The sequence below is a fragment of the Nuphar pumila genome, chromosome 1 (genome assembly GCF_984573655.1).
Source record: "Nuphar pumila chromosome 1, dmNupPumi1.hap1.1, whole genome shotgun sequence".
NCBI lineage: Eukaryota > Viridiplantae > Streptophyta > Magnoliopsida > Nymphaeales > Nymphaeaceae > Nuphar > Nuphar pumila.
The window spans coordinates 162,150,918-162,173,391 of record NC_143249.1 but is presented as its reverse complement, the minus strand read 5'-3'; the positions used below and the strand labels follow the sequence as shown (position 1 = coordinate 162,173,391).

Below are 22,474 nucleotides of genomic sequence, written 5' to 3'. Positions count from 1 at the left end.
AGACCTTGATGGATCAGATACGGTGTGTTGCGGTAAGTGAAAAGAAGGTCGGAGGTTGGTGCCGACGACAAAAAAGCGCCGAAGGTAAATAGAGAGTGCAACACGAGGACTTCCCAGGAGGTCACCCATTCCAGTACTACTCTCGCCCAAGCACGCTTAACTTCGGAGTTCTGATGGGATCCGGTGCTTTAGTGCTGCTATGATCGCACACGTTACATGTTGCGCGAAAAAATGCTCTTATGCCTCACGCGGGAGCCGTGGGGGCCGCAACGCACGAACCGACTAGCCGTCATAGAAACGGCCCCGAAAAACGACTGAAACTAGCTTAAACGGCATCCGAAACGGTCCCGAACCGACTTCGTCTGTTCGCCACGTCGTAGCCAGCGGAACGAGCTTTCCGTGGCCACGAAAATCGCCGAATTCCGACATCGGTGTGCCAAGTTACAGTCCGGAGAGCCGGAACTGCTGCTTTTGTCGCACGCCGCGGCTCGTGTCGGGTGCGGGCGCTGCGGCGCGCAAGGCGAGGGTGAAAGGGAAGCAGAAGACCTTGATGGATCAGATACGGTGTGTTGCGGTAAGTGAAAAGAAGGTCGAAGGTTGGTGCCGACGACAAAAAAGCGCCGAAGGTAAATAGAGAGTGCAACACGAGGACTTCCCAGGAGGTCACCCATTCCAGTAATACTCTCGCCCAAGCACGCTTAACTTCGGAGTTCTGATGGGATCCGGTGCTTTAGTGCTGGTATGATCGCACACGTTACATGTTGCGCGAAAAAATGCTCTTATGCCTCACGCGGGAGCCGTGGGGGCCGCAACGCACGAACCGACTAGCCGTCATAGAAACGGCCCCGAAAAATGACTGAAACTAGCTTACACGGCATCCGAAACGGTCCCGAACCGACTTCGTCTGTTCGCCACGTCGTAGCCAGCGGAACGAGCTTTTCGTGGCCACAAAAATCGCCGAATTCCGACATCGGCGTGCCAAGTTACGGTCCGGCGAGCCGGAACTGCTGCTTTTGTCGCACGCCGCGGCTCGTGTCGGGTGTCGGCGCTGCGGCGCGCAAGGCGAGGGTGAAAGGGAAGCAGAAGACCTCGATGGATCAGATACGGTGTGTTGCGGTAAGTGAAAAGAACGTCGGAGGTTGGTGCCGACCACAAAAAAGCGTCGAAGGCAAAAAGAGAGTGCAACACGAGGACTTCCCAGGAGGTCACCCATCCCAGTACTACTCTCGCCCAAGCATGCTTAACTTCGAAGTTCTGATGGGATCCGGTTCTTTAGAACTGGTATGATCGCACCCGTTACATGTTGCGCGAAAAAATGCTCTTATGCCTCACGCGGGAGCCGTGGGGGCCGCAACGCACGAACCGACTAGCCGTCATAGAAACGACCCCGAAAAACGACCGAAATGCGCTTAAACGGCATCCGAAACGGTCCCGAACCGACTTTGTCTGTTCGCCACGTCGTAGCCAGCGGAACGAGCTTTCCGTGGCCACGAAAATCGCCGAATTCCGACATCGGCGTGCCAAGTTACGGTCCGGAGAGCCGGAACTGCTGCTTTTGTCGCACGCCGCGGCTCGTGTCGGGTGCCGGCGCTGCGGCGCGCAAGGCGAGGGTGAAAGGGAAGCAGAAGACCTCGATGGATCAGATACGGTGTGTTGCGGGAAGTGAAAAGAAGGTCGGAGGTTGGTGCCGACGACAAAAAAGCGCCGAAGGCAAAAAGAGAGTGCAACACGAGGACTTCCCAGGAGGTCACCCATCCCAGTACTACTCTCGCCCAAGCACGCTTAACTTCGGAGTTCTGATGGAATCCGGTGCTTTAGTGCTGGTATGATCGCACCCGTTACATGTTGCGCGAAAAAATGCTCTTATGCCTCACGCGGGAGCCGTGGGGGCCGCAACGCACAAACCGACTAGCCGTCATAGAAACGCCCCGAAAAACGCCCGAAACGAGCTTAAACGGCATCTGAAACGGTCCCGAACCGACTTCGTCTGTTCGTGACGTCGTAGCCAGCGGAACGTGCTTTCCGTGGCCAGGAAAATCGCCGAATTTCGACATCGGCGTGCCAAGTTACGGTCCGGCGAGCCGGAACTGCTGCGTTTGTCGCACGCCGCGGCTCGTGTCGGGTGCCGGCGCTGCGGCGCGCAAGGCGAGGGTGAAAGGGAAGCAGAAGACCTCGATGGATCAGATACGGTGTGTTGCGGGAAGTGAAAAGAAGGTCGGAGGTTGGTGCCGACGACAAAAAAGCGCCGAAGGCAAAAAGAGAGTGCAACACAAGGACTTCCCAGGAGGTCACCCATCCCAATACTACTCTTGCTCAAGCACGCTTAACTTCAGAGTTCTGATGGGATCCGGTGCTTTAGTGCTGGTATGATCGCACCCGTTACATGTTGCGCGAAAAAATGCTCTTATGCCTCACGCGGGCGCCGTGGGGGCCGCAACGCACAAACCGACTAGCCGTCATAGAAACGCCCGAAATGAGCTTAAACGGCATCTGAAACGGTCCCGAACCGACTTCGTCTGTTCGTCACGTCGTAGCCAGCGGAACGAGCTTTCCGTGGCCAGGAAAATCGCCGAATTTCGACATCGGCGTGCCAAGTTACGGTCCGGCGAGCCGGAACTGCTGCGTTTGTCGCACGCCGCGGCTCGTGTCGGGTGCCGGCGCTGCGGCGTGCAAGGCGAGGGTGAAAGGGAAGCAGAAGACCTCGATGGATCAGATACGGTGTGTTGCGGGAAGTGAAAAGAAGGTCGGAGGTTGGTGCCGACGACAAAAAAGCGCCGAAGGCAAAAAAAGAGTGCAACACGAGGACTTCCCAGGAGGTCACCCATCCCAGTACTACTCTCGCCCAAGCACGCTTAACTTCAGAGTTCTGATGGGATCCGGTGCTTTAGTGCTAGTGTGATCGCACCCGTTACATGTTGCGCGAAAAAATGCTCTTATGCCTCACGCGGGAGCCGTGGGGGCCGCAACGCACGAACCGACTAGCCGTCATAGAAACGGCCCCGAAAAATGCCCGAAACGAGCTTAAACGGCATCCGAAACGGTCCCGAACCAACTTCGTCTGTTCGCCACGTCGTAGCCAGCGGAACGAGCTTTCCGTGGCCACGAAAATCGCCGAATTCCGACATCGGCGTGCCAAGTTACGGTCCGGCGACCCGGAACTGCTGCGTTTGTCGCACGCCGCGGCTCGTGTCGGGTGCCGGCGCTGCGGCGCGCAAGGCGAGGGTGAAAGGGAAGCAGAAGACCTCGATGGATCAGATACGGTGTGTTGCGGGAAGTGAAAAGAAGGTCAAAGGTTGGTGCCGACGACAAAAAAGCGCCGAAGGCAAAAAGAGAGTGCAACACGAGGACTTCCCAGGAGGTCACCCATCCCAGTACTACTCTCGCCCAAGCACGCTTAACTTCGGAGTTCTGATGGGATCCGGTGCTTTAGTGCTGGTATGATCGCACCCGTTACATGTTGCGCGAAAAAATTCTCTTATGCCTCACGCGGGAGCCGTGGGGGCCGCAACGCACGAACCGACTAGCCGTCATAGAAACGGCCCCGAAAAACGCCCGAAACGAGCTTAAACGGCATCCGAAACGGTCCCGAACCGACTTCGTCTGTTCGCCACGTCGTAGCCAGCGGAACGAGCTTTCCGTGGCCACGAAAATCGCCGAATTCCGACATCGGCGTGCCAAGTTACGGTCCGGCGACCCGGAACTGCTGCGTTTGTCGCACGCCGCGGCTCGTGTCGGGTGCCGGCGCTGCGGCGCGCAAGGCGAGGGTGAAAGGGAAGCAGAAGACCTCGATGGATCAGATACGGTGTGTTGCGGGAAGTGAAAAGAAGGTCGAAGGTTGGTGTCGACGACAAAAAAGCGCCGAAGGCAAAAAAAGAGTGCAACACGAGGACTTCCCAGGAGGTCACCCATCCCAGTACTACTCTCGCCCAAGCACGCTTAACTTCGGAGTTCTGATGGGATCCGGTGCTTTAGTGCTGGTATGATTGCACCCGTTACATGTTGCGCGAAAAAATGCTCTTATGCCTCACGCGGGAGCCGTGGGGGCCGCAACGCACGAACCGACTAGCCGTCATAGAAACGGCCCCGAAAAACGCCCGAAACGAGCTTAAACGGCATCCGAAACGTTCCCGAACCGACTTTGTCTGTTCGCCACGTCGTAGCCAGCGGAACGAGCTTTCCGTGGCCACGAAAATCGCCGAATTCCGACATCGGCGTGCCAAGTTACGGTCCGGCGACCCGGAACTGCTGCGTTTGTCGCACGCCGCGGCTCGTGTCGGGTGCCGGCGCTGCGGCGCGCAAGGCGAGGGTGAAAGGGAAGCAGAAGACCTCGATGGATCAGATACGGTGTGTTGCGGGAAGTGAAAAGAAGGTCGGAGGTTGGTGCCGACGACAAAAAAGCGCCGAAGGTAAAAAGAGAGTGCAACACGAGGACTTCCCAGGAGGTCACCCATCCCAGTACTACTCTCGCCCAAGCACGCTTAACTTCGGAGTTCTGATGGGATCCGGTGCTTTAGTGCTGGTATGATCGCACCCGTTACATGTTGCGCGAAAAAATGCTCTTATGCCTCACGCGGGAGCCGTGGGGGCCGCAACGCACGAACCGACTAGCCGTCATAGAAACGGCCCCGAAAAATGCCCGAAACGAGCTTAAACGGCATCCGAAACGGTCCCGAACCAACTTCGTCTGTTCGCCACGTCGTAGCCAGCGGAACGAGCTTTCCGTGGCCACGAAAATCGCCGAATTCCGACATCGGCGTGCCAAGTTACGGTCCGGCGACCCGGAACTGCTGCGTTTGTCGCACGCCGCGGCTCGTGTCGGGTGCCGGCGCTGCGGCGCGCAAGGCGAGGGTGAAAGGGAAGCAGAAGACCTCGATGGATCAGATACGGTGTGTTGCGGGAAGTGAAAAGAAGGTCGAAGGTTGGTGCCGACGACAAAAAAGCGCCGAAGGCAAAAAGAGAGTGCAACACGAGGACTTCCCAGGAGGTCACCCATCCCAGTACTACTCTCGCCCAAGCCCGCTTAACTTCGGAGTTCTGATGGGATCTGGTGCTTTAGTGCTGGTATGATCGCACCCGTTACATGTTGCGCGAAAAAATTCTCTTATGCCTCACGCGGGAGCCGTGGGGGCCGCAACGCACGAACCGACTAGCCGTCATAGAAACGGCCCCGAAAAACGCCCGAAACGAGCTTAAACGGCATCCGAAACGGTCCCGAACTGACTTCGTCTGTTCGCCACGTCGTAGCCAGCGGAACGAGCTTTCCGTGGCCACGAAAATCGCCGAATTCCGACATCGGCGTGCCAAGTTACGGTCCGGCGACCCGGAACTGCTGCGTTTGTCGCACGCCGCGGCTCGTGTCGGGTGCCGGCGCTGCGGCGCGCAAGGCGAGGGTGAAAGGGAAGCAGAAGACCTCGATGGATCAGATACGGTGTGTTGCGGGAAGTGAAAAGAAGGTCGAAGGTTGGTGTCGACGACAAAAAAGCGCCGAAGGCAAAAAAAGAGTACAACACGAGGACTTCCCAGGAGGTCACCCATCCCAGTACTACTCTCGCCCAAGCACGCTTAACTTCGGAGTTCTGATGGGATCCGGTGCTTTAGTGCTGGTATGATTGCACCCGTTACATGTTGCGCGAAAAAATGCTCTTATGCCTCACGCGGGAGCCGTGGGGGCCGCAACGCACGAACCGACTAGCCGTCATAGAAACGGCCCCGAAAAACGCCCGAAACGAGCTTAAACGGCATCCGAAACGTTCCCGAACCGACTTTGTCTGTTCGCCACGTCGTAGCCAGCGGAACGAGCTTTCCGTGGCCACGAAAATCGCCGAATTCCGACATCGGCGTGCCAAGTTACGGTCCGGCGACCCGGAACTGCTGCGTTTGTCGCACGCCGCGGCTCGTGTCGGGTGCCGGCGCTGCGGCGCGCAAGGCGAGGGTGAAAGGGAAGCAGAAGACCTCGATGGATCAGATACAGTGTGTTGCGGGAAGTGAAAAGAAGGTCGGAGGTTGGTGCCGACGACAAAAAAGCGCCGAAGGCAAAAAGAGAGTGCAACACGAGGACTTTCCAGGAGGTCACCCATCCCAGTACTACTCTCGCCCAAGCACGCTTAACTTCGGAGTTCTGATGGGATCCGGTGCTTTAGTGCTGGTATGATCGCACCCGTTACATGTTGCGCGAAAAAATGCTCTTATGCCTCACGCGGGAGCCGTGGGGGCCGCAACGCACAAACCGACTAGCCGTCATAGAAACGCCCGAAATGAGCTTAAACGGCATCTGAAACGGTCCCGAACCGACTTCGTCTGTTCGTCACGTCGTAGCCAGCGGAACGAGCTTTTCGTGGCCAGGAAAATCGCCGAATTTCGACATCGGCGTGCCAAGTTACGGTCCGGCGAGCCGGAACTGCTGCGTTTGTCGCACGCCGCGGCTCGTGTCGGGTGCCGGCGCTGCGGCGCGCAAGGCGAGGGTGAAAGGGAAGCAGAAGACCTCGATGGATCAGATACGGTGTGTTGCGGGAAGTGAAAAGAAGGTCGGAGGTTGGTGCCGACGACAAAAAAGCGCCGAAGGCAAAAAGAGAGTGCAACACGAGGACTTCCCAGGAGGTCACCCATCCCAGTACTACTCTCGCCCAAGCACGCTTAACTTCAGAGTTCTGATGGGATCCGGTGCTTTAGTGCTAGTGTGATCGCACCCGTTACATGTTGCGCGAAAAAATGCTCTTATGCCTCACGCGGGAGCCGTGGGGGCCGCAACGCACGAACCGACTAGCCGTCATAAAAACGGCCCCGAAAAACGCCCGAAATGAGCTTAAACGGCATCTGAAACGGTCCCGAACCGACTTCGTCTGTTCGTCACGTCGTAGCCAGCGGAACGAGCTTTCCGTGGCCAGGAAAATCGCCGAATTTCGACATCGGCGTGCCAAGTTACGGTCCGGCGAGCCAGAACTGCTGCTTTTGTCGCACGCCGCGGCTCGTGTCGGGTGCCGGCGCTGCGGCGTGCAAGGCGAGGGTGAAAGGGAAGCAGAAGACCTCGATGGATCAGATACGGTGTGTTGCGGGAAGTGAAAAGAAGGTCGGAGGTTGGTGCCGACGATAAAAAGCGCCGAAGGCAAAAAGAGAGTGCAACACGAGGACTTCCCAGGAGGTCACCCATCCCAGTACTACTCTCGCCCAAGCACGCTTAACTTCAGAGTTCTAATGGGATCCGGTGCTTTAGTGCTAGTGTGATCGCACCCGTTACATGTTGCGCGAAAAAATGCTCTTATGCCTCACGCGGGAGCCGTGGGGGCCGCAACGCACGAACCGACTAGCCGTCATAAAAACGGCCCCGAAAAACGCCCGAAATGAGCTTAAACGGCATCCGAAACGGTCCCGAACCGACTTCGTCTGTTCGCCACGTCGTAGCCAGCGGAACGAGCTTTCCGTGGCCACGAAAATCGCCGAATTCCGACATCGGTGTGCCAAGTTACAGTCCGGAGAGCCGGAACTGCTGCTTTTGTCGCACGCCGCGGCTCGTGTCGGGTGCGGGCGCTGCGGCGCGCAAGGCGAGGGTGAAAGGGAAGCAGAAGACCTTGATGGATCAGATACGGTGTGTTGCGGTAAGTGAAAAGAAGGTCGGAGGTTGGTGCCGACGACAAAAAAGCGCCGAAGGTAAATAGAGAGTGCAACACGAGGACTTCCCAGGAGGTCACCCATTCCAGTACTACTCTCGCCCAAGCACGCTTAACTTCGGAGTTCTGATGGGATCCGGTGCTTTAGTGCTGCTATGATCGCACACGTTACATGTTGCGCGAAAAAATGCTCTTATGCCTCACGCGGGAGCCGTGGGGGCCGCAACGCACGAACCGACTAGCCGTCATAGAAACGGCCCCGAAAAACGACTGAAACTAGCTTAAACGGCATCCGAAACGGTCCCGAACCGACTTCGTCTGTTCGCCACGTCGTAGCCAGCGGAACGAGCTTTCCGTGGCCACGAAAATCGCCGAATTCCGACATCGGTGTGCCAAGTTACAGTCCGGAGAGCCGAAACTGCTGCTTTTGTCGCACGCCGCGGCTCGTGTCGGGTGCGGGCGCTGCGGCGCGCAAGGCGAGGGTGAAAGGGAAGCAGAAGACCTTGATGGATCAGATACGGTGTGTTGCGGTAAGTGAAAAGAAGGTCGGAGGTTGGTGCCGACGACAAAAAAGCGCCGAAGGTAAATAGAGAGTGCAACACGAGGACTTCCCAGGAGGTCACCCATTCCAGTACTACTCTCGCCCAAGCACGCTTAACTTCGGAGTTCTGATGGGATCCGGTGCTTTAGTGCTGGTATGATCGCACACGTTACATGTTGCGCGAAAAAATGCTCTTATGCCTCACGCGGGAGCCGTGGGGGCCGCAACGCACGAACCGACTAGCCGTCATAGAAACGGCCCCGAAAAATGACTGAAACTAGCTTACACGGCATCCGAAACGGTCCCGAACCGACTTCGTCTGTTCGCCACGTCGTAGCCAGCGGAACGAGCTTTCCGTGGCCACAAAAATCGCCGAATTCCGACATCGGCGTGCCAAGTTACGGTCCGGCGAGCCGGAACTGCTGCTTTTGTCGCACGCCGCGGCTCGTGTCGGGTGTCGGCGCTGCGGCGCGCAAGGCGAGGGTGAAAGGGAAGCAGAAGACCTCGATGGATCAGATACGGTGTGTTGCGGTAAGTGAAAAGAACGTCGGAGGTTGGTGCCGACCACAAAAAAGCGTCGAAGGCAAAAAGAGAGTGCAACACGAGGACTTCCCAGGAGGTCACCCATCCCAGTACTACTCTCGCCCAAGCACGCTTAACTTCGAAGTTCTGATGGGATCCGGTTCTTTAGAACTGGTATGATCGCACCCGTTACATGTTGCGCGAAAAAATGCTCTTATGCCTCACGCGGGAGCCGTGGGGGCCGCAACGCACGAACCGACTAGCCGTCATAGAAACGACCCCGAAAAACGACCGAAACAAGCTTAAACGGCATCCGAAACGGTCCCGAACCGACTTTGTCTGTTAGCCACGTCGTAGCCAGCGGAACGAGCTTTCCGTGGCCACGAAAATCGCCGAATTCCGACATCGGCGTGCCAAGTTACGGTCCGGAGAGCCGGAACTGCTGCTTTTGTCGCACGCCGCGGCTCGTGTCGGGTGCCGGCGCTGCGGCGCGCAAGGCGAGGGTGAAAGGGAAGCAGAAGACCTCGATGGATCAGATACGGTGTGTTGCGGGAAGTGAAAAGAAGGTCGGAGGTTGGTGCCGACGACAAAAAAGCGCCGAAGGCAAAAAGAGAGTGCAACACGAGGACTTCCCAGGAGGTCACCCATCCCAGTACTACTCTCGCCCAAGCACGCTTAACTTCGGAGTTCTAATGGAATCCGGTGCTTTAGTGCTGGTATGATCGCACCCGTTACATGTTGCGCGAAAAAATGCTCTTATGCCTCACGCGGGAGCCGTGGGGGCCGCAACGCACAAACCGACTAGCCGTCATAGAAACGCCCCGAAAAACGCCCGAAACGAGCTTAAACGGCATCTGAAACGGTCCCGAACCGACTTCGTCTGTTCGTGACGTCGTAGCCAGCGGAACGTGCTTTCCGTGGCCAGGAAAATCGCCGAATTTCGACATCGGCGTGCCAAGTTACGGTCCGGCGAGCCGGAACTGCTGCGTTTGTCGCACGCCGCGGCTCGTGTCGGGTGCCGGCGCTGCGGCGCGCAAGGCGAGGGTGAAAGGGAAGCAGAAGACCTCGATGGATCAGATACGGTGTGTTGCGGGAAGTGAAAAGAAGGTCGGAGGTTGGTGCCGACGACAAAAAAGCGCCGAAGGCAAAAAGAGAGTGCAACACAAGGACTTCCCAGGAGGTCACCCATCCCAATACTACTCTTGCTCAAGCACGCTTAACTTCAGAGTTCTGATGGGATCCGGTGCTTTAGTGCTGGTATGATCGCACCCGTTACATGTTGCGCGAAAAAATGCTCTTATGCCTCACGCGGGCGCCGTGGGGGCCGCAACGCACAAACCGACTAGCCGTCATAGAAACGCCCGAAATGAGCTTAAACGGCATCTGAAACGGTCCCGAACCGACTTCGTCTGTTCGTCACGTCGTAGCCAGCGGAACGAGCTTTCCGTGGCCAGGAAAATCGCCGAATTTCGACATCGGCGTGCCAAGTTACGGTCCGGCGAGCCGGAACTGCTGCGTTTGTCGCACGCCGCGGCTCGTGTCGGGTGCCGGCGCTGCGGCGTGCAAGGCGAGGGTGAAAGGGAAGCAGAAGACCTCGATGGATCAGATACGGTGTGTTGCGGGAAGTGAAAAGAAGGTCGGAGGTTGGTGCCGACGACAAAAAAGCGCCGAAGGCAAAAAAAGAGTGCAACACGAGGACTTCCCAGGAGGTCACCCATCCCAGTACTACTCTCGCCCAAGCACGCTTAACTTCAGAGTTCTGATGGGATCCGGTGCTTTAGTGCTAGTGTGATCGCACCCGTTACATGTTGCGCGAAAAAATGCTCTTATGCCTCACGCGGGAGCCGTGGGGGCCGCAACGCACGAACCGACTAGCCGTCATAAAAACGGCCCCGAAAAACGCCCGAAATGAGCTTAAACGGCATCCGAAACGGTCCCGAACCGACTTCATCTGTTCGTCACGTCGTAGCCAGCAGAACGTGCTTTCCGTGGGCAGGAAAATCGCCGAATTTCGACATCGGCGTGCCAAGTTACGGTCCGGCGAGCCGGAACTGCTGCGTTTGTCGCACGCCGCGGCTCGTGTCGGGTGCCGGCGCTGCGGCGCGCAAGGCGAGGGTGAAAGGGAAGCAGAAGACCTCGATGGATCAGATACGGTGTGTTGCGGGAAGTGAAAAGAAGGTCGGAGGTTGGTGCCGACGACAAAAAAGCGCCGAAGGCAAAAAGAGAGTGCAACACAAGGACTTCCCAGGAGGTCACCCATCCCAGTACTACTCTCGCTCAAGCACGCTTAACTTCAGAGTTCTGATGGGATCCGGTGCTTTAGTGCTGGTATGATCGCACCCGTTACATGTTGCGCGAAAAAATGCTCTTATGCCTCACGCGGGAGCCGTGGGGGCCGCAACGCACAAACCGACTAGTCATCATAGAAACGCCCGAAATGATCTTAAACGGCATCTAAAACGGTCCCGAACCGACTTCGTCTGTTCGTCACGTCGTAGCCAGCGGAACGAGCTTTCCGTGGCCAGGAAAATCGCCGAATTTCTACATCGGCGTGCCAAGTTACGGTCTGGCGAGCCGGAACTGCTGCGTTTGTCGCACGCCGCGGCTCGTGTCGGGTGCCGGCGCTGCGGCGCGCAAGGCGAGGGTGAAAGGGAAGCAGAAGACCTCGATGGATCAGATACGGTGTGTTGCGGGAAGTGAAAAGAAGGTCGGAGGTTGGTGCCGACGACAAAAAAGCGCCGAAGGCAAAAAGAGAGTACAACACGAGGACTTCCCAGGAGGTCACCCATCCCAGTACTACTCTCGCCCAAGCACGCTTAACTTCAGAGTTCTAATGGGATCCGGTGCTTTAGTGCTAGTGTGATCGCACCCGTTACATGTTGCGCGAAAAAATGCTCTTATGCCTCACGCGGGAGCCGTGGGGGCCGCAACGCACGAACCGACTAGCCGTCATAAAAACGGCCCCGAAAAACGCCCGAAATGAGCTTAAACGGCATCCGAAACGGTCCCGAACCGACTTCGTCTGTTCGCCACGTCGTAGCCAGCGGAACGAGCTTTCCGTGGCCACGAAAATCGCCGAATTCCGACATCGGTGTGCCAAGTTACAGTCCGGAGAGCCGGAACTGCTGCTTTTGTCGCACGCCGCGGCTCGTGTCGGGTGCGGGCGCTGCGGCGCGCAAGGCGAGGGTGAAAGGGAAGCAGAAGACCTTGATGGATCAGATACGGTGTGTTGCGGTAAGTGAAAAGAAGGTCGGAGGTTGGTGCCGACGACAAAAAAGCGCCGAAGGTAAATAGAGAGTGCAACACGAGGACTTCCCAGGAGGTCACCCATTCCAGTACTACTCTCGCCCAAGCACGCTTAACTTCGGAGTTCTGATGGGATCCGGTGCTTTAGTGCTGCTATGATCGCACACGTTACATGTTGCGCGAAAAAATGCTCTTATGCCTCACGCGGGAGCCGTGGGGGCCGCAACGCACGAACCGACTAGCCGTCATAGAAACGGCCCCGAAAAACGACTGAAACTAGCTTAAACGGCATCCGAAACGGTCCCGAACCGACTTCGTCTGTTCGCCACGTCGTAGCCAGCGGAACGAGCTTTCCGTGGCCACGAAAATCGCCGAATTCCGACATCGGTGTGCCAAGTTACAGTCCGGAGAGCCGAAACTGCTGCTTTTGTCGCACGCCGCGGCTCGTGTCGGGTGCGGGCGCTGCGGCGCGCAAGGCGAGGGTGAAAGGGAAGCAGAAGACCTTGATGGATCAGATACGGTGTGTTGCGGTAAGTGAAAAGAAGGTCGGAGGTTGGTGCCGACGACAAAAAAGCGCCGAAGGTAAATAGAGAGTGCAACACGAGGACTTCCCAGGAGGTCACCCATTCCAGTACTACTCTCGCCCAAGCACGCTTAACTTCGGAGTTCTGATGGGATCCGGTGCTTTAGTGCTGGTATGATCGCACACGTTACATGTTGCGCGAAAAAATGCTCTTATGCCTCACGCGGGAGCCGTGGGGGCCGCAACGCACGAACCGACTAGCCGTCATAGAAACGGCCCCGAAAAATGACTGAAACTAGCTTACACGGCATCCGAAACGGTCCCGAACCGACTTCGTCTGTTCGCCACGTCGTAGCCAGCGGAACGAGCTTTCCGTGGCCACAAAAATCGCCGAATTCCGACATCGGCGTGCCAAGTTACGGTCCGGCGAGCCGGAACTGCTGCTTTTGTCGCACGCCGCGGCTCGTGTCGGGTGTCGGCGCTGCGGCGCGCAAGGCGAGGGTGAAAGGGAAGCAGAAGACCTCGATGGATCAGATACGGTGTGTTGCGGTAAGTGAAAAGAACGTCGGAGGTTGGTGCCGACCACAAAAAAGCGTCGAAGGCAAAAAGAGAGTGCAACACGAGGACTTCCCAGGAGGTCACCCATCCCAGTACTACTCTCGCCCAAGCACGCTTAACTTCGAAGTTCTGATGGGATCCGGTTCTTTAGAACTGGTATGATCGCACCCGTTACATGTTGCGCGAAAAAATGCTCTTATGCCTCACGCGGGAGCCGTGGGGGCCGCAACGCACGAACCGACTAGCCGTCATAGAAACGACCCCGAAAAACGACCGAAACAAGCTTAAACGGCATCCGAAACGGTCCCGAACCGACTTTGTCTGTTAGCCACGTCGTAGCCAGCGGAACGAGCTTTCCGTGGCCACGAAAATCGCCGAATTCCGACATCGGCGTGCCAAGTTACGGTCCGGAGAGCCGGAACTGCTGCTTTTGTCGCACGCCGCGGCTCGTGTCGGGTGCCGGCGCTGCGGCGCGCAAGGCGAGGGTGAAAGGGAAGCAGAAGACCTCGATGGATCAGATACGGTGTGTTGCGGGAAGTGAAAAGAAGGTCGGAGGTTGGTGCCGACGACAAAAAAGCGCCGAAGGCAAAAAGAGAGTGCAACACGAGGACTTCCCAGGAGGTCACCCATCCCAGTACTACTCTCGCCCAAGCACGCTTAACTTCGGAGTTCTAATGGAATCCGGTGCTTTAGTGCTGGTATGATCGCACCCGTTACATGTTGCGCGAAAAAATGCTCTTATGCCTCACGCGGGAGCCGTGGGGGCCGCAACGCACAAACCGACTAGCCGTCATAGAAACGCCCCGAAAAACGCCCGAAACGAGCTTAAACGGCATCTGAAACGGTCCCGAACCGACTTCGTCTGTTCGTGACGTCGTAGCCAGCGGAACGTGCTTTCCGTGGCCAGGAAAATCGCCGAATTTCGACATCGGCGTGCCAAGTTACGGTCCGGCGAGCCGGAACTGCTGCGTTTGTCGCACGCCGCGGCTCGTGTCGGGTGCCGGCGCTGCGGCGCGCAAGGCGAGGGTGAAAGGGAAGCAGAAGACCTCGATGGATCAGATACGGTGTGTTGCGGGAAGTGAAAAGAAGGTCGGAGGTTGGTGCCGACGACAAAAAAGCGCCGAAGGCAAAAAGAGAGTGCAACACAAGGACTTCCCAGGAGGTCACCCATCCCAATACTACTCTTGCTCAAGCACGCTTAACTTCAGAGTTCTGATGGGATCCGGTGCTTTAGTGCTGGTATGATCGCACCCGTTACATGTTGCGCGAAAAAATGCTCTTATGCCTCACGCGGGCGCCGTGGGGGCCGCAACGCACAAACCGACTAGCCGTCATAGAAACGCCCGAAATGAGCTTAAACGGCATCTGAAACGGTCCCGAACCGACTTCGTCTGTTCGTCACGTCGTAGCCAGCGGAACGAGCTTTCCGTGGCCAGGAAAATCGCCGAATTTCGACATCGGCGTGCCAAGTTACGGTCCGGCGAGCCGGAACTGCTGCGTTTGTCGCACGCCGCGGCTCGTGTCGGGTGCCGGCGCTGCGGCGTGCAAGGCGAGGGTGAAAGGGAAGCAGAAGACCTCGATGGATCAGATACGGTGTGTTGCGGGAAGTGAAAAGAAGGTCGGAGGTTGGTGCCGACGACAAAAAAGCGCCGAAGGCAAAAAAAGAGTGCAACACGAGGACTTCCCAGGAGGTCACCCATCCCAGTACTACTCTCGCCCAAGCACGCTTAACTTCAGAGTTCTGATGGGATCCGGTGCTTTAGTGCTAGTGTGATCGCACCCGTTACATGTTGCGCGAAAAAATGCTCTTATGCCTCACGCGGGAGCCGTGGGGGCCGCAACGCACGAACCGACTAGCCGTCATAAAAACGGCCCCGAAAAACGCCCGAAATGAGCTTAAACGGCATCCGAAACGGTCCCGAACCGACTTCATCTGTTCGTCACGTCGTAGCCAGCAGAACGTGCTTTCCGTGGGCAGGAAAATCGCCGAATTTCGACATCGGCGTGCCAAGTTACGGTCCGGCGAGCCGGAACTGCTGCGTTTGTCGCACGCCGCGGCTCGTGTCGGGTGCCGGCGCTGCGGCGCGCAAGGCGAGGGTGAAAGGGAAGCAGAAGACCTCGATGGATCAGATACGGTGTGTTGCGGGAAGTGAAAAGAAGGTCGGAGGTTGGTGCCGACGACAAAAAAGCGCCGAAGGCAAAAAGAGAGTGCAACACAAGGACTTCCCAGGAGGTCACCCATCCCAGTACTACTCTCGCTCAAGCACGCTTAACTTCAGAGTTCTGATGGGATCCGGTGCTTTAGTGCTGGTATGATCGCACCCGTTACATGTTGCGCGAAAAAATGCTCTTATGCCTCACGCGGGAGCCGTGGGGGCCGCAACGCACAAACCGACTAGTCATCATAGAAACGCCCGAAATGATCTTAAACGGCATCTAAAACGGTCCCGAACCGACTTCGTCTGTTCGTCACGTCGTAGCCAGCGGAACGAGCTTTCCGTGGCCAGGAAAATCGCCGAATTTCTACATCGGCGTGCCAAGTTACGGTCTGGCGAGCCGGAACTGCTGCGTTTGTCGCACGCCGCGGCTCGTGTCGGGTGCCGGCGCTGCGGCGCGCAAGGCGAGGGTGAAAGGGAAGCAGAAGACCTCGATGGATCAGATACGGTGTGTTGCGGGAAGTGAAAAGAAGGTCGGAGGTTGGTGCCGACGACAAAAAAGCGCCGAAGGCAAAAAGAGAGTACAACACGAGGACTTCCCAGGAGGTCACCCATCCCAGTACTACTCTCGCCCAAGCACGCTTAACTTCAGAGTTCTAATGGGATCCGGTGCTTTAGTGCTAGTGTGATCGCACCCGTTACATGTTGCGCGAAAAAATGCTCTTATGCCTCACGCGGGAGCCGTGGGGGCCGCAACGCACGAACCGACTAGCCGTCATAAAAACGGCCCCGAAAAACGCCCGAAATGAGCTTAAACGGCATCCGAAACGGTCCCGAACCGACTTCGTCTGTTCGCCACGTCGTAGCCAGCGGAACGAGCTTTCCGTGGCCACGAAAATCGCCGAATTCCGACATCGGTGTGCCAAGTTACAGTCCGGAGAGCCGGAACTGCTGCTTTTGTCGCACGCCGCGGCTCGTGTCGGGTGCGGGCGCTGCGGCGCGCAAGGCGAGGGTGAAAGGGAAGCAGAAGACCTTGATGGATCAGATACGGTGTGTTGCGGTAAGTGAAAAGAAGGTCGGAGGTTGGTGCCGACGACAAAAAAGCGCCGAAGGTAAATAGAGAGTGCAACACGAGGACTTCCCAGGAGGTCACCCATTCCAGTACTACTCTCGCCCAAGCACGCTTAACTTCGGAGTTCTGATGGGATCCGGTGCTTTAGTGCTGCTATGATCGCACACGTTACATGTTGCGCGAAAAAATGCTCTTATGCCTCACGCGGGAGCCGTGGGGGCCGCAACGCACGAACCGACTAGCCGTCATAGAAACGGCCCCGAAAAACGACTGAAACTAGCTTAAACGGCATCCGAAACGGTCCCGAACCGACTTCGTCTGTTCGCCACGTCGTAGCCAGCGGAACGAGCTTTCCGTGGCCACGAAAATCGCCGAATTCCGACATCGGTGTGCCAAGTTACAGTCCGGAGAGCCGAAACTGCTGCTTTTGTCGCACGCCGCGGCTCGTGTCGGGTGCGGGCGCTGCGGCGCGCAAGGCGAGGGTGAAAGGGAAGCAGAAGACCTTGATGGATCAGATACGGTGTGTTGCGGTAAGTGAAAAGAAGGTCGGAGGTTGGTGCCGACGACAAAAAAGCGCCGAAGGTAAATAGAGAGTGCAACACGAGGACTTCCCAGGAGGTCACCCATTCCAGTACTACTCTCGCCCAAGCACGCTTAACTTCGGAGTTCTGATGGGATCCGGTGCTTTAGTGCTGGTATGATCGCACACGTTACATGTTGCGCGAAAAAATGCTCTTATGCCTCACGCGGGAGCCGTGGGGGCCGCAACGCACGAACCGACTAGCCGTCATAGAAACGGCCCCGAAAAATGACTGAAACTAGCTTACACGGCATCCGAAACGGTCCCGAACCGACTTCGTCTGTTCGCCACGTCGTAGCCAGCGGAACGAGCTTTCCGTGGCCACAAAAATCGCCGAATTCCGACATCGGCGTGCCAAGTTACGGTCCGGCGAGCCGGAACTGCTGCTTTTGTCGCACGCCGCGGCTCGTGTCGGGTGTCGGCGCTGCGGCGCGCAAGGCGAGGGTGAAAGGGAAGCAGAAGACCTCGATGGATCAGATACGGTGTGTTGCGGTAAGTGAAAAGAACGTCGGAGGTTGGTGCCGACCACAAAAAAGCGTCGAAGGCAAAAAGAGAGTGCAACACGAGGACTTCCCAGGAGGTCACCCATCCCAGTACTACTCTCGCCCAAGCACGCTTAACTTCGAAGTTCTGATGGGATCCGGTTCTTTAGAACTGGTATGATCGCACCCGTTACATGTTGCGCGAAAAAATGCTCTTATGCCTCACGCGGGAGCCGTGGGGGCCGCAACGCACGAACCGACTAGCCGTCATAGAAACGACCCCGAAAAACGACCGAAACAAGCTTAAACGGCATCCGAAACGGTCCCGAACCGACTTTGTCTGTTAGCCACGTCGTAGCCAGCGGAACGAGCTTTCCGTGGCCACGAAAATCGCCGAATTCCGACATCGGCGTGCCAAGTTACGGTCCGGAGAGCCGGAACTGCTGCTTTTGTCGCACGCCGCGGCTCGTGTCGGGTGCCGGCGCTGCGGCGCGCAAGGCGAGGGTGAAAGGGAAGCAGAAGACCTCGATGGATCAGATACGGTGTGTTGCGGGAAGTGAAAAGAAGGTCGGAGGTTGGTGCCGACGACAAAAAAGCGCCGAAGGCAAAAAGAGAGTGCAACACGAGGACTTCCCAGGAGGTCACCCATCCCAGTACTACTCTCGCCCAAGCACGCTTAACTTCGGAGTTCTAATGGAATCCGGTGCTTTAGTGCTGGTATGATCGCACCCGTTACATGTTGCGCGAAAAAATGCTCTTATGCCTCACGCGGGAGCCGTGGGGGCCGCAACGCACAAACCGACTAGCCGTCATAGAAACGCCCCGAAAAACGCCCGAAACGAGCTTAAACGGCATCTGAAACGGTCCCGAACCGACTTCGTCTGTTCGTGACGTCGTAGCCAGCGGAACGTGCTTTCCGTGGCCAGGAAAATCGCCGAATTTCGACATCGGCGTGCCAAGTTACGGTCCGGCGAGCCGGAACTGCTGCGTTTGTCGCACGCCGCGGCTCGTGTCGGGTGCCGGCGCTGCGGCGCGCAAGGCGAGGGTGAAAGGGAAGCAGAAGACCTCGATGGATCAGATACGGTGTGTTGCGGGAAGTGAAAAGAAGGTCGGAGGTTGGTGCCGACGACAAAAAAGCGCCGAAGGCAAAAAGAGAGTGCAACACAAGGACTTCCCAGGAGGTCACCCATCCCAATACTACTCTTGCTCAAGCACGCTTAACTTCAGAGTTCTGATGGGATCCGGTGCTTTAGTGCTGGTATGATCGCACCCGTTACATGTTGCGCGAAAAAATGCTCTTATGCCTCACGCGGGCGCCGTGGGGGCCGCAACGCACAAACCGACTAGCCGTCATAGAAACGCCCGAAATGAGCTTAAACGGCATCTGAAACGGTCCCGAACCGACTTCGTCTGTTCGTCACGTCGTAGCCAGCGGAACGAGCTTTCCGTGGCCAGGAAAATCGCCGAATTTCGACATCGGCGTGCCAAGTTACGGTCCGGCGAGCCGGAACTGCTGCGTTTGTCGCACGCCGCGGCTCGTGTCGGGTGCCGGCGCTGCGGCGTGCAAGGCGAGGGTGAAAGGGAAGCAGAAGACCTCGATGGATCAGATACGGTGTGTTGCGGGAAGTGAAAAGAAGGTCGGAGGTTGGTGCCGACGACAAAAAAGCGCCGAAGGCAAAAAAAGAGTGCAACACGAGGACTTCCCAGGAGGTCACCCATCCCAGTACTACTCTCGCCCAAGCACGCTTAACTTCAGAGTTCTGATGGGATCCGGTGCTTTAGTGCTAGTGTGATCGCACCCGTTACATGTTGCGCGAAAAAATGCTCTTATGCCTCACGCGGGAGCCGTGGGGGCCGCAACGCACGAACCGACTAGCCGTCATAAAAACGGCCCCGAAAAACGCCCGAAATGAGCTTAAACGGCATCCGAAACGGTCCCGAACCGACTTCATCTGTTCGTCACGTCGTAGCCAGCAGAACGTGCTTTCCGTGGGCAGGAAAATCGCCGAATTTCGACATCGGCGTGCCAAGTTACGGTCCGGCGAGCCGGAACTGCTGCGTTTGTCGCACGCCGCGGCTCGTGTCGGGTGCCGGCGCTGCGGCGCGCAAGGCGAGGGTGAAAGGGAAGCAGAAGACCTCGATGGATCAGATACGGTGTGTTGCGGGAAGTGAAAAGAAGGTCGGAGGTTGGTGCCGACGACAAAAAAGCGCCGAAGGCAAAAAGAGAGTGCAACACAAGGACTTCCCAGGAGGTCACCCATCCCAGTACTACTCTCGCTCAAGCACGCTTAACTTCAGAGTTCTGATGGGATCCGGTGCTTTAGTGCTGGTATGATCGCACCCGTTACATGTTGCGCGAAAAAATGCTCTTATGCCTCACGCGGGAGCCGTGGGGGCCGCAACGCACAAACCGACTAGTCATCATAGAAACGCCCGAAATGATCTTAAACGGCATCTAAAACGGTCCCGAACCGACTTCGTCTGTTCGTCACGTCGTAGCCAGCGGAACGAGCTTTCCGTGGCCAGGAAAATCGCCGAATTTCTACATCGGCGTGCCAAGTTACGGTCTGGCGAGCCGGAACTGCTGCGTTTGTCGCACGCCGCGGCTCGTGTCGGGTGCCGGCGCTGCGGCGCGCAAGGCGAGGGTGAAAGGGAAGCAGAAGACCTCGATGGATCAGATACGGTGTGTTGCGGGAAGTGAAAAGAAGGTCGGAGGTTGGTGCCGACGACAAAAAAGCGCCGAAGGCAAAAAGAGAGTACAACACGAGGACTTCCCAGGAGGTCACCCATCCCAGTACTACTCTCGCCCAAGCACGCTTAACTTCAGAGTTCTAATGGGATCCGGTGCTTTAGTGCTAGTGTGATCGCACCCGTTACATGTTGCGCGAAAAAATGCTCTTATGCCTCACGCGGGAGCCGTGGGGGCCGCAACGCACGAACCGACTAGCCGTCATAAAAACGGCCCCGAAAAACGCCCGAAATGAGCTTAAACGGCATCCGAAACGGTCCCGAACCGACTTCGTCTGTTCGCCACGTCGTAGCCAGCGGAACGAGCTTTCCGTGGCCACGAAAATCGCCGAATTCCGACATCGGTGTGCCAAGTTACAGTCCGGAGAGCCGGAACTGCTGCTTTTGTCGCACGCCGCGGCTCGTGTCGGGTGCGGGCGCTGCGGCGCGCAAGGCGAGGGTGAAAGGGAAGCAGAAGACCTTGATGGATCAGATACGGTGTGTTGCGGTAAGTGAAAAGAAGGTCGGAGGTTGGTGCCGACGACAAAAAAGCGCCGAAGGTAAATAGAGAGTGCAACACGAGGACTTCCCAGGAGGTCACCCATTCCAGTACTACTCTCGCCCAAGCACGCTTAACTTCGGAGTTCTGATGGGATCCGGTGCTTTAGTGCTGCTATGATCGCACACGTTACATGTTGCGCGAAAAAATGCTCTTATGCCTCACGCGGGAGCCGTGGGGGCCGCAACGCACGAACCGACTAGCCGTCATAGAAACGGCCCCGAAAAACGACTGAAACTAGCTTAAACGGCATCCGAAACGGTCCCGAACCGACTTCGTCTGTTCGCCACGTCGTAGCCAGCGGAACGAGCTTTCCGTGGCCACGAAAATCGCCGAATTCCGACATCGGTGTGCCAAGTTACAGTCCGGAGAGCCGGAACTGCTGCTTTTGTCGCACGCCGCGGCTCGTGTCGGGTGCGGGCGCTGCGGCGCGCAAGGCGAGGGTGAAAGGGAAGCAGAAGACCTTGATGGATCAGATACGGTGTGTTGCGGTAAGTGAAAAGAAGGTCGGAGGTTGGTGCCGACGACAAAAAAGCGCCGAAGGTAAATAGAGAGTGCAACACGAGGACTTCCCAGGAGGTCACCCATTCCAGTAATACTCTCGCCCAAGCACGCTTAACTTCGGAGTTCTGATGGGATCCGGTGCTTTAGTGCTGGTATGATCGCACACGTCGTAGCCAGCGGAACGAGCTTTTCGTGGCCACAAAAATCGCCGAATTCCGACATCGGCGTGCCAAGTTACGGTCCGGCGAGCCGGAACTGCTGCTTTTGTCGCACGCCGCGGCTCGTGTCGGGTGTCGGCGCTGCGGCGCGCAAGGCGAGGGTGAAAGGGAAGCAGAAGACCTCGATGGATCAGATACGGTGTGTTGCGGTAAGTGAAAAGAACGTCGGAGGTTGGTGCCGACCACAAAAAAGCGTCGAAGGCAAAAAGAGAGTGCAACACGAGGACTTCCCAGGAGGTCACCCATCCCAGTACTACTCTCGCCCAAGCATGCTTAACTTCGAAGTTCTGATGGGATCCGGTTCTTTAGAACTGGTATGATCGCACCCGTTACATGTTGCGCGAAAAAATGCTCTTATGCCTCACGCGGGAGCCGTGGGGGCCGCAACGCACGAACCGACTAGCCGTCATAGAAACGACCCCGAAAAACGACCGAAATGCGCTTAAACGGCATCCGAAACGGTCCCGAACCGACTTTGTCTGTTCGCCACGTCGTAGCCAGCGGAACGAGCTTTCCGTGGCCACGAAAATCGCCGAATTCCGACATCGGCGTGCCAAGTTACGGTCCGGAGAGCCGGAACTGCTGCTTTTGTCGCACGCCGCGGCTCGTGTCGGGTGCCGGCGCTGCGGCGCGCAAGGCGAGGGTGAAAGGGAAGCAGAAGACCTCGATGGATCAGATACGGTGTGTTGCGGGAAGTGAAAAGAAGGTCGGAGGTTGGTGCCGACGACAAAAAAGCGCCGAAGGCAAAAAGAGAGTGCAACACGAGGACTTCCCAGGAGGTCACCCATCCCAGTACTACTCTCGCCCAAGCACGCTTAACTTCGGAGTTCTGATGGAATCCGGTGCTTTAGTGCTGGTATGATCGCACCCGTTACATGTTGCGCGAAAAAATGCTCTTATGCCTCACGCGGGAGCCGTGGGGGCCGCAACGCACAAACCGACTAGCCGTCATAGAAACGCCCCGAAAAACGCCCGAAACGAGCTTAAACGGCATCTGAAACGGTCCCGAACCGACTTCGTCTGTTCGTCACGTCGTAGCCAGCGGAACGTGCTTTCCGTGGCCAGGAAAATCGCCGAATTTCGACATCGGCGTGCCAAGTTACGGTCCGGCGAGCCGGAACTGCTGCGTTTGTCGCACGCCGCGGCTCGTGTCGGGTGCCGGCGCTGCGGCGCGCAAGGCGA

The 22,474-nt window shown here is 57.3% G+C and overlaps 40 non-coding genes and 2 pseudogenes across 40 annotated transcripts; all 42 read right to left on the bottom strand.

The window, feature by feature from the left end:
- Window positions 1–92: 92 nt before the first annotated feature.
- Window positions 93–211, bottom strand: LOC149850746 (5S ribosomal RNA). The gene has a single exon (XR_016433845.1). It is a non-coding gene; the product is annotated as a 5S ribosomal RNA (ribosomal RNA).
- Window positions 212–634: 423 nt separating this feature from the next.
- Window positions 635–753, bottom strand: LOC149850745 (5S ribosomal RNA). The gene has a single exon (XR_016434142.1). It is a non-coding gene; the product is annotated as a 5S ribosomal RNA (ribosomal RNA).
- Window positions 754–1,176: 423 nt separating this feature from the next.
- On the bottom strand, window positions 1,177–1,295 carry LOC149850744 (5S ribosomal RNA; annotated as a pseudogene).
- Window positions 1,296–1,718: 423 nt separating this feature from the next.
- On the bottom strand, window positions 1,719–1,837 carry LOC149850743 (5S ribosomal RNA). The gene has a single exon (XR_016427119.1). It is a non-coding gene; the product is annotated as a 5S ribosomal RNA (ribosomal RNA).
- A 422-nt stretch (window positions 1,838–2,259) lies between these two features.
- Window positions 2,260–2,378, bottom strand: LOC149850742 (5S ribosomal RNA). The gene has a single exon (XR_016425866.1). It is a non-coding gene; the product is annotated as a 5S ribosomal RNA (ribosomal RNA).
- A 410-nt stretch (window positions 2,379–2,788) lies between these two features.
- LOC149850741 (5S ribosomal RNA) lies at window positions 2,789–2,907 on the bottom strand. Its single transcript, XR_016435148.1, has one exon. It is a non-coding gene; the product is annotated as a 5S ribosomal RNA (ribosomal RNA).
- Window positions 2,908–3,330: 423 nt separating this feature from the next.
- Window positions 3,331–3,449, bottom strand: LOC149850740 (5S ribosomal RNA). Its single transcript, XR_016434288.1, has one exon. It is a non-coding gene; the product is annotated as a 5S ribosomal RNA (ribosomal RNA).
- Window positions 3,450–3,872: 423 nt separating this feature from the next.
- LOC149850739 (5S ribosomal RNA) lies at window positions 3,873–3,991 on the bottom strand. Its single transcript, XR_016435577.1, has one exon. It is a non-coding gene; the product is annotated as a 5S ribosomal RNA (ribosomal RNA).
- A 423-nt stretch (window positions 3,992–4,414) lies between these two features.
- LOC149850738 (5S ribosomal RNA) lies at window positions 4,415–4,533 on the bottom strand. Its single transcript, XR_016434270.1, has one exon. It is a non-coding gene; the product is annotated as a 5S ribosomal RNA (ribosomal RNA).
- A 423-nt stretch (window positions 4,534–4,956) lies between these two features.
- LOC149850737 (5S ribosomal RNA) lies at window positions 4,957–5,075 on the bottom strand. Its single transcript, XR_016434308.1, has one exon. It is a non-coding gene; the product is annotated as a 5S ribosomal RNA (ribosomal RNA).
- A 423-nt stretch (window positions 5,076–5,498) lies between these two features.
- LOC149850736 (5S ribosomal RNA) lies at window positions 5,499–5,617 on the bottom strand. The gene has a single exon (XR_016427153.1). It is a non-coding gene; the product is annotated as a 5S ribosomal RNA (ribosomal RNA).
- A 423-nt stretch (window positions 5,618–6,040) lies between these two features.
- Window positions 6,041–6,159, bottom strand: LOC149850735 (5S ribosomal RNA). The gene has a single exon (XR_016427179.1). It is a non-coding gene; the product is annotated as a 5S ribosomal RNA (ribosomal RNA).
- Window positions 6,160–6,569: 410 nt separating this feature from the next.
- Window positions 6,570–6,688, bottom strand: LOC149850734 (5S ribosomal RNA). The gene has a single exon (XR_016435147.1). It is a non-coding gene; the product is annotated as a 5S ribosomal RNA (ribosomal RNA).
- Window positions 6,689–7,110: 422 nt separating this feature from the next.
- On the bottom strand, window positions 7,111–7,229 carry LOC149850733 (5S ribosomal RNA). Its single transcript, XR_016425768.1, has one exon. It is a non-coding gene; the product is annotated as a 5S ribosomal RNA (ribosomal RNA).
- A 423-nt stretch (window positions 7,230–7,652) lies between these two features.
- Window positions 7,653–7,771, bottom strand: LOC149850732 (5S ribosomal RNA). Its single transcript, XR_016433843.1, has one exon. It is a non-coding gene; the product is annotated as a 5S ribosomal RNA (ribosomal RNA).
- A 423-nt stretch (window positions 7,772–8,194) lies between these two features.
- On the bottom strand, window positions 8,195–8,313 carry LOC149850731 (5S ribosomal RNA). The gene has a single exon (XR_016426709.1). It is a non-coding gene; the product is annotated as a 5S ribosomal RNA (ribosomal RNA).
- A 423-nt stretch (window positions 8,314–8,736) lies between these two features.
- Window positions 8,737–8,855, bottom strand: LOC149850730 (5S ribosomal RNA). Its single transcript, XR_016426086.1, has one exon. It is a non-coding gene; the product is annotated as a 5S ribosomal RNA (ribosomal RNA).
- A 423-nt stretch (window positions 8,856–9,278) lies between these two features.
- Window positions 9,279–9,397, bottom strand: LOC149850729 (5S ribosomal RNA). The gene has a single exon (XR_016427218.1). It is a non-coding gene; the product is annotated as a 5S ribosomal RNA (ribosomal RNA).
- Window positions 9,398–9,819: 422 nt separating this feature from the next.
- LOC149850728 (5S ribosomal RNA) lies at window positions 9,820–9,938 on the bottom strand. The gene has a single exon (XR_016425865.1). It is a non-coding gene; the product is annotated as a 5S ribosomal RNA (ribosomal RNA).
- A 410-nt stretch (window positions 9,939–10,348) lies between these two features.
- LOC149850727 (5S ribosomal RNA) lies at window positions 10,349–10,467 on the bottom strand. The gene has a single exon (XR_016435145.1). It is a non-coding gene; the product is annotated as a 5S ribosomal RNA (ribosomal RNA).
- A 423-nt stretch (window positions 10,468–10,890) lies between these two features.
- Window positions 10,891–11,009, bottom strand: LOC149850726 (5S ribosomal RNA). Its single transcript, XR_016437897.1, has one exon. It is a non-coding gene; the product is annotated as a 5S ribosomal RNA (ribosomal RNA).
- A 410-nt stretch (window positions 11,010–11,419) lies between these two features.
- On the bottom strand, window positions 11,420–11,538 carry LOC149850725 (5S ribosomal RNA). Its single transcript, XR_016426141.1, has one exon. It is a non-coding gene; the product is annotated as a 5S ribosomal RNA (ribosomal RNA).
- A 423-nt stretch (window positions 11,539–11,961) lies between these two features.
- Window positions 11,962–12,080, bottom strand: LOC149850724 (5S ribosomal RNA). Its single transcript, XR_016433838.1, has one exon. It is a non-coding gene; the product is annotated as a 5S ribosomal RNA (ribosomal RNA).
- Window positions 12,081–12,503: 423 nt separating this feature from the next.
- LOC149850723 (5S ribosomal RNA) lies at window positions 12,504–12,622 on the bottom strand. The gene has a single exon (XR_016426707.1). It is a non-coding gene; the product is annotated as a 5S ribosomal RNA (ribosomal RNA).
- A 423-nt stretch (window positions 12,623–13,045) lies between these two features.
- On the bottom strand, window positions 13,046–13,164 carry LOC149850722 (5S ribosomal RNA). Its single transcript, XR_016426085.1, has one exon. It is a non-coding gene; the product is annotated as a 5S ribosomal RNA (ribosomal RNA).
- A 423-nt stretch (window positions 13,165–13,587) lies between these two features.
- On the bottom strand, window positions 13,588–13,706 carry LOC149850721 (5S ribosomal RNA). Its single transcript, XR_016427217.1, has one exon. It is a non-coding gene; the product is annotated as a 5S ribosomal RNA (ribosomal RNA).
- Window positions 13,707–14,128: 422 nt separating this feature from the next.
- LOC149850720 (5S ribosomal RNA) lies at window positions 14,129–14,247 on the bottom strand. The gene has a single exon (XR_016425864.1). It is a non-coding gene; the product is annotated as a 5S ribosomal RNA (ribosomal RNA).
- Window positions 14,248–14,657: 410 nt separating this feature from the next.
- On the bottom strand, window positions 14,658–14,776 carry LOC149850719 (5S ribosomal RNA). The gene has a single exon (XR_016435143.1). It is a non-coding gene; the product is annotated as a 5S ribosomal RNA (ribosomal RNA).
- A 423-nt stretch (window positions 14,777–15,199) lies between these two features.
- LOC149850718 (5S ribosomal RNA) lies at window positions 15,200–15,318 on the bottom strand. Its single transcript, XR_016437886.1, has one exon. It is a non-coding gene; the product is annotated as a 5S ribosomal RNA (ribosomal RNA).
- Window positions 15,319–15,728: 410 nt separating this feature from the next.
- Window positions 15,729–15,847, bottom strand: LOC149850717 (5S ribosomal RNA). The gene has a single exon (XR_016426140.1). It is a non-coding gene; the product is annotated as a 5S ribosomal RNA (ribosomal RNA).
- A 423-nt stretch (window positions 15,848–16,270) lies between these two features.
- LOC149850716 (5S ribosomal RNA) lies at window positions 16,271–16,389 on the bottom strand. Its single transcript, XR_016433834.1, has one exon. It is a non-coding gene; the product is annotated as a 5S ribosomal RNA (ribosomal RNA).
- Window positions 16,390–16,812: 423 nt separating this feature from the next.
- LOC149850715 (5S ribosomal RNA) lies at window positions 16,813–16,931 on the bottom strand. The gene has a single exon (XR_016426706.1). It is a non-coding gene; the product is annotated as a 5S ribosomal RNA (ribosomal RNA).
- A 423-nt stretch (window positions 16,932–17,354) lies between these two features.
- Window positions 17,355–17,473, bottom strand: LOC149850714 (5S ribosomal RNA). The gene has a single exon (XR_016426084.1). It is a non-coding gene; the product is annotated as a 5S ribosomal RNA (ribosomal RNA).
- A 423-nt stretch (window positions 17,474–17,896) lies between these two features.
- Window positions 17,897–18,015, bottom strand: LOC149850713 (5S ribosomal RNA). The gene has a single exon (XR_016427214.1). It is a non-coding gene; the product is annotated as a 5S ribosomal RNA (ribosomal RNA).
- Window positions 18,016–18,437: 422 nt separating this feature from the next.
- LOC149850712 (5S ribosomal RNA) lies at window positions 18,438–18,556 on the bottom strand. Its single transcript, XR_016425860.1, has one exon. It is a non-coding gene; the product is annotated as a 5S ribosomal RNA (ribosomal RNA).
- Window positions 18,557–18,966: 410 nt separating this feature from the next.
- Window positions 18,967–19,085, bottom strand: LOC149850711 (5S ribosomal RNA). The gene has a single exon (XR_016435139.1). It is a non-coding gene; the product is annotated as a 5S ribosomal RNA (ribosomal RNA).
- A 423-nt stretch (window positions 19,086–19,508) lies between these two features.
- LOC149850710 (5S ribosomal RNA) lies at window positions 19,509–19,627 on the bottom strand. Its single transcript, XR_016437875.1, has one exon. It is a non-coding gene; the product is annotated as a 5S ribosomal RNA (ribosomal RNA).
- Window positions 19,628–20,037: 410 nt separating this feature from the next.
- Window positions 20,038–20,156, bottom strand: LOC149850709 (5S ribosomal RNA). Its single transcript, XR_016426139.1, has one exon. It is a non-coding gene; the product is annotated as a 5S ribosomal RNA (ribosomal RNA).
- A 423-nt stretch (window positions 20,157–20,579) lies between these two features.
- On the bottom strand, window positions 20,580–20,698 carry LOC149850708 (5S ribosomal RNA). The gene has a single exon (XR_016433833.1). It is a non-coding gene; the product is annotated as a 5S ribosomal RNA (ribosomal RNA).
- A 423-nt stretch (window positions 20,699–21,121) lies between these two features.
- On the bottom strand, window positions 21,122–21,240 carry LOC149850707 (5S ribosomal RNA). The gene has a single exon (XR_016434141.1). It is a non-coding gene; the product is annotated as a 5S ribosomal RNA (ribosomal RNA).
- Window positions 21,241–21,501: 261 nt separating this feature from the next.
- On the bottom strand, window positions 21,502–21,620 carry LOC149850706 (5S ribosomal RNA; annotated as a pseudogene).
- Window positions 21,621–22,043: 423 nt separating this feature from the next.
- LOC149850705 (5S ribosomal RNA) lies at window positions 22,044–22,162 on the bottom strand. Its single transcript, XR_016427118.1, has one exon. It is a non-coding gene; the product is annotated as a 5S ribosomal RNA (ribosomal RNA).
- Between the last annotated feature and the right edge of the window lie 312 nt (window positions 22,163–22,474).